Here is a 7,013-nt window from a genome sequence, read left to right as displayed (position 1 = left end):
TAAAGATTTTATTTGAGAGAGAGAGAGAGAGAGTGCAAGCATGAGCAGGGGAGGTGGCAGAAGGAGAGAGAGAAGCAGACTCTCCGCTGAACAGGGAACCCAATGCAGGGCTTGATCCCAGGACTCTGGGATCATGACCTGAGTTGAAGGCAGACGCTTAACTGACTGAGCCACCCAGGTGCCCCGAGTGGACAGCATTCTTAAGATCTATTCAGAAACCCAGAAACAGAAACCAGATGGTTAAACAGGAAAGTGTTCCCATGCTTTCTCTTCTACCAACTAGCAGCCTGCATCAGGTAGCCAGTTCTCCAGGTTGGACACCAAACAAAACTCTAAGAAAGGCAAGACACAGCAAATGTTGAAGAGGTTGTGGAGAAAGGGGAAGCCCATTACACTGTTGATGGGAATGCAAGTTGGTACATCCACTTTGGAAAACCATGTGGAGGTTCCTCAAAAAATTAAAAATAGAGCTACCCTATAACCCAGCAATTGCACTATTGGGTATTTACCCCAAAGATACAGATGCAGTGAAAAGAAGGGCCATATGCACCCAAGTGTTCATAGCAGCAATGTCCACAATAGCCAAACTATGGAAAGAGCCAAGATGCCCTTCAACAGATGAATGGATAAAGAAGATGTGGTCCATATATACAATTGAATATTACTCAGCCATCAGAAAGGAATACCCAACTTTTGGATGGGACTAGAGGGGATTATGCCAAGTCAAGCAGAGAAGGTCAAGCAGAGACAGTCAATTATCATAGGTTTCACTTATTTGTGGAACATAAGGAATAGCATGGAGGATCTTAGGAGAACGAATGGAAAAATGAAGGGGGGAAATTGGAAGGAGATATGAACCGTGACAGACTATGAACTCTGGGAAACAAACTGAGGGTTTTAGAGGGGAGGGTGTGGAAGGATGGCTTAACCCAGTGATGGGTTTTAAGGAGGGCACATATTGCATGCAGAATTGAGTGTTATATGCAAACAATGCATCATGGAACACGACATCAAAAACTAATGATGTACCACATGGTGACTAACACAACATAACAAAAAATTTTTTAAAATTTCAAAAAATTCTAAAAAGACTTTTGGAAGATGATCCACAAAGCTAAGAAAGATCAACCAGAATTCCAAATACTTAAGGAAGAAGAGAAGAAGAGAATCTTTTGCTCATACGGCTGTGAAGAGGCTACAGACAAGCCACAGCACAGCTGAAAACAGTTAAAAGCCATTAAATTGGGGCTGTCAGCAGTGCCTCTAAGGGAAAGACACAGAGATGGCCAAGACCAAATCCTTGAACTATAGTTTCCCAAGGGATCTCTGGGGAGAGGACTCTTGCAGCAAATGCACACAGCTTATGACTACAGGACTTTCAACCTTCATTCCAGGAAGTTGGACTAGACCATGTGAAAGCTAGGAGGAATTGGTTTTCCACTCTAACCTTTGGCGTACTTCTCAAATGAAGAAATTGTTTTTGGAGAATCACAAGGTCTCTCTGAGATTTTTTTTAATTTGGCTTTTTATTTGAATGATAATATAAAAATAATTCTTAGCTTGTTCTCGATCATCTGGATGACTGTTTAAGAATGCTCTGTGAAATTTCAGTACCTAAGGTTGCACTTTGTTAAGGTTTGCACAAGCAAAGCTTAAATGACATCAAGATCTGCTGTTTAAGTAAGGATTTTGAAGTGGTTTGAATGTAAAAAAGTAGTGGGAGAACAAGTCATCACATGGCAAATGGTAAACGTGGAAGACTGTATTGTCCAAAAATGGGCTCAGCGATATTCCTAGTCCTACATGCTTCTTCAAAACCTGGTCACTATCACATCAAGGGTAGAGTCTGTAACCCCTCCCCTTTGACCTCAGTGGGCTTTTGTGACCACTTCAACAAGTAGAATGTGATAGAAGTGATGCTGCCTGGGGCACCTGGGTGGCTCAGTGGGTTAAAGCCTCTACCTTCGGCTCAGGTCATGATCTCAGGGTCCTGGGATCGAGCCCTGCATTTGGCTCTCTGCTCAGCAGGGAGCCTGCTTCTCCCTCTCTCTCTCTCTCTCTCTCTGCCTGCTCCTTTGCCTACTGTGATTTCTGTCTGTCAAATAAATAAATAAAAATCTTAAAAAAGAAGAAGAAGAAGAAGTGATGATTCCTGACTTCCCAGGCTAAGTTATAAAAAAAAATAGAGCTTTCTTCTGGTCCTTTTTTTCTGGTCCTTTCTATCTGAACACTTGCCCTTGGGACATAGCTCTATGTTGCAAAGAAGCTCAGGACCCATGAAGAACCACATCTAGGTCTTCTGGCTAGAAGATCCAGACAAGGTACCAGTGAGCAGATGGTGTCAATTGCCAGACACGTCAGCAAGCAAGCTTTCGGATCAAGGGTTGGCAGTTTCTGATCTGGCCGAACCTGACCTATTGCCTATTTTTATAAATAGTTTAATTGGAACACTACCATGCGCATCCATTTTTCTATGGCTTTTTTTTTTTTTTTTTTTTTTTGCTACAATGACAGTGTTTAGTAGTTACAACAAACGATATGGTCTACAAGGGTGAAAAACTTTACTGGCCTAGAATCATTAGATTATTCTAGGTCCCATTCTTCAAGCCACCTTAGGTAAGTCCCGAGCAGAGGCCTCTGCTCAGTTGGGGCAGAGACGAGCCGTTCTTAGCAAGCTCTGCCCAAATCACAGATTTGTGTGCAGTACAAGTGTTGTTTCAAGCCACAAAATTTTGGGATTGCTTGTTTCCTAGCAATAGATAACTGGCGCAGTTTTAAAAGCATGCTGTATTCAAGAGGACCTGGCCAGAGCAGGTAATTCCATATTCAGATTCTACTGCGTAGAGCTTATCTTTGTGTTTACCAACTTGCAGCAGTTCATTAGCTGCAAGAAGTAGATAATTACAGTGAAGGATTTTTCCATTCCCAGTCCTAATAGGAATTAGATTAGATGCCCCCTGTAATTCAGATTTTAATAACATCACAATGCTAATCTTATCTCCAAGAAAAGATAATTTTACATTATTATCTAGTAACACTTCGTTAAAATTGGTCTTCAAGAATCGCTTGCTGCCACCTTATGGGTAAGTGTGTGGTCTCATTATCTTGCGTTATCAAACCAAGCTTTGACATTACTAGTGACATTTTCTGCAACACACTATGCAAATGGTTTATTCTCTGCATTAAAACAATTGAAGTCAAAATGTAGGAAAGAAATTAAATATACAGCCAGAACCGGAAGTCTTTAAATTATTAACCAATTAGGGGGTTTTGTTTTAGCAAAACATCATCTCTCACATTAAATTTAATCATATAGGATTTTGTGGATTTTTTGGGTTAGTTTGATAATTTGGTTTTCTAACTGTTTAAGCTGCAAGAGCTATGAGCATAGGATTCATATTTACATTTATCTCTGTGTGTGTATGTGTGTGTGTGTGTGTGTGTGTGTGTGTGTGTGTGCGTGCACAGAAGCAACATCAGAACAGGTGATAGAGTAAATCTGTAATATATAATTTCTCCCTTTAAAAGAGACCTGTACAGACACAAAAAGACAAATACTGTATGATTCCCACTGATATGAGTTACCTAGAATAGTCAAATTCACAGAAACAGAAAGTAGAATAGTGTCACCAGGGGTTGGGGATAAAGAGAAAATGGGGAGCTATTATTTAATGGGTATGGAATTTCAGTAGGAGATGATGAGAAATTTCTGGAAATGGATGGTGGTGACAGTTATACAAAAATATGAATGCACTTACTGCCACTGAATTTTATACTTAAAAATGGTTAAAATGGTAGATTTTACATTATTTATATTTGATCAAATTAAAAAAAAGAGAAAAGCTGGTACCTTACCCAAATCCCAGCCCAAGCCAAAAGCAGCTGAGAGTCTCCCCAGGCTATTTCCCCTCAGGCCTAGATGCTTAATCTAGACCTCTGAGGTTTTAACCGTCAAGGGTGAATAGAGCCCTTTCTTAAAGGGGCACCAAAGAATTAGTGCCCAGGGGAACAGCATCTCTCCCTGTCTTGCTCAGACTGGAAGCAGCACCAGCCTGAGACACTCACTCCTGGACTTTTGGTAACAAGCCCCTTACCCCCTGAGCAGGGGAGGAAAGAAGGATTCCAAAGAGAAGCCCAGGCACTCTGAAAGAAGGCCATCCACCCATAGGCACTCAAAAGTCTCACTCTCATTCTGGTTTTGTCCCACACCAAAGGGGAACTCCTCCTTCTAGAAGAGGGTGATCTTTGAGCAACACTGGAGACTGAGAAACGCTTCCAAGGGAAGTGAGGAGGCCCAGTGGAGGAAACGGGGTAATTAGAAGGGAGATTCTGGGGTAGGCATTCAGAGGGAAGGACTGGCCCCTCAGAGGTGCCAGACTCTGTGCTTTACATTCTTTATCACCTTTAAAAATCTTCACAATAACATTAGCTGTTTTTGTCTCCATTCTATAGAAAAAGAAACTGAGGCAAGAGCTAACTTGCCTGCGTAGTCTCACAGCTCAGAAGCCAGGATGAGAACAAAGTCTGTCTAATTACAATACCCTGGTTCCTGCCCCTTCTTCCTCCTTGTCCTCCGTGGACGGGTTCTAATCCTCCCTCTCACCTGCTCTCTAATGGTTCTGCCTCACTACACACCAGCCTCCTCATCTGAAAATACCTCTTCACAGCCTTGAAGGAGCCCTCGGACTCCCTCTGAGTAGTGTAAGAATTTGGCAAATAGCAAAGGACCCCAGAGAAGTGGAGTCCAGCAGAAAAACCGACACCAGAAGAAAGCCATGTCGGACCCCTCACGGCGTCAGAGAGCCCCCCCCACCCTCCCACATCATTCGGGGGCACTGATTCGGGATTTCTTTCTTGAGAGCCTTTAATTTAACATGCGGGTGTACCTAGAAACAAAGCCCTTCTATAAGAAAGCTAAGCATGCTAAACATTCTTTACAGGCAATTAGTACCGCAGCCCTTTCTAGCCACGCTGTTTGAAAATAGCTCTAAAAATAATATCTTGGGCAGTTTCTATTTGCTCCTTCCCAGGAGAAGGTAAATAAGTAAACTCAAAGGCAGCTGCTGCCTGGCCACCTCTTCCTGTATTTGTTTCTTGTCTCTCAGGGACAAGCCACTCCTCGACCCCCACCCCTGCTCTTCCTGCTCTCCACTGGTCCTCCATCAGTTCCTCTCCTCTACCAAATTAGACACAGGAGCAGCAGTGGTCACGGGCATTTTCTTAATAATTCTTTACACTTTCTTATGAATTAATTTTTTTGTGTAATACTGCCCATTTTTATCGTTGGGCAAATGTTCCCCAGGAAACAAACCGAGGCACCAGGACCCGGAAGAGGGTGGAAGAGGTTATACTAAATGGCTTGTGGAAGCCATGTGGTTCCATACCTGAAGGAACTGTACTGAAACTATAAACACCTAGAAGGAACATAGGCAGTAAGCTCATTGACATCCGTCGTAGCAATGTTTTTTGGCTCTGGTTGCAAAGAGAAGGGAAATGAAAGCAAAAATAAAAAATGGGACTACATCAGACTAGAAAGCTGCACAGTGGAGGAAACCATCAATAAAGCAAAAAGACAACATAATTAACTGGAGAAGATATTTTCAAATCATATATCTGGTAAGGTTTTTGTATCCAAAATATATAATAAACTCATACAACTCAATAACAATAACCAGGAAAAAAAACACCCCAAAACCAAAAAACCCCACAAATCCCCCCCTCCAAGTAATCCAATTTTTAAAAGGACGGAGGAGGGACACCTGGGTGGCACGATCAGTTAAACATCTGATTCCTGGTTTGAGCTCAGGTCAAGATCTCAGGGTCATGAGATTGAGCTCTGCCGCAGCAAGCACCATATTGAGCTCCACGCTCAGCACAGGGTCTCCTTAAGACTTTCTCTCCCTCTCCCGGTGCCCCTCCCCCCCATTCACATGTGCACTCTCTCTCTCAAATAAATAAATAAATAAATTTTTAAAAAAGAGGAGAAAAAGGACAAAGGATCTCAACAGACATTTTTCCGAAGAAAATGTATAGATGGCCTACAGGCACATGAAAAGATGTTCAACATCACTAATCATCAGGGAAATGCAAATAAGAACCACAATGAGGTATTATCTCACCCCAGGCAGAATAGCTAGAATAAAAAAGACAAGAAATAACAAGTATTGGCAAGGATGTGGAGAAAAGGGAACCCTCGTGTGCTGTTATGACTATATAACTTGGAGTAGCCACTGTGGAAAAGAATATGAAGTTTCCTCAAAAAATTTACCACATGATCCAGCAATTCCACTACTGGGTATCTATCTGAAAAAATGGAAACATTAATTTGAAAAGATACATGCATGTCTATGTTCACTGAGGCATTATTTACAATAGTCAAGATATGGAAACAACCTAGGTGTCCATAAATGGATGAATGGATAAAGAAGTCTTCTTTATTTTCTTTATCAATTCATCCATTGATAGTTGCGTGAATATACATATCACACACACACACACACACACACACACACACACACACACACACAAAATGGAATACTAGTCAGCCATAAAAGAAGAATGGAATCTTACCAATTGCAATAACATGGGTGAAACTTGATGGTATTACGCCAAGTAAAATAAGTCAGAGAAAGACAAATACTGCATTATTTCACTTACATGTGACATCTAAAGAACAAAACAAACAAAACAAAACAAAACCCAGACTCATAGATACAGAGAACAGATTGGTGGTGACCAGAAGGGTGGAGGGCTTGGCGGGGAGGGCTGGGCAAAATGGGTAAAGGGAATTGAGAAGTACAAAACTCCAGTTATAAAATAATGAAGTCATCGGGATGCAATGTACAGCATAGGGAATATAGTCAATCATATTGATTAACTTTGTAAAGTGACAGTTGGTAACTAGACTTGTGGTAAGCATTTTGCAATGTATACAAAGGTCAATCACTATGTTGTACACCTGAGTATGTAATTATACCTCAATAAGTTTTTCTAAAAGTGCAAAAAAGAAAGAA

Source organism: Lutra lutra, chromosome 1 (genome assembly GCF_902655055.1).
Source record: "Lutra lutra chromosome 1, mLutLut1.2, whole genome shotgun sequence".
Classification (NCBI taxonomy): domain Eukaryota; kingdom Metazoa; phylum Chordata; class Mammalia; order Carnivora; family Mustelidae; genus Lutra; species Lutra lutra.
The sequence above is the reverse complement of the archived record's forward strand: the minus strand, read 5'-3'. Positions refer to the sequence as shown.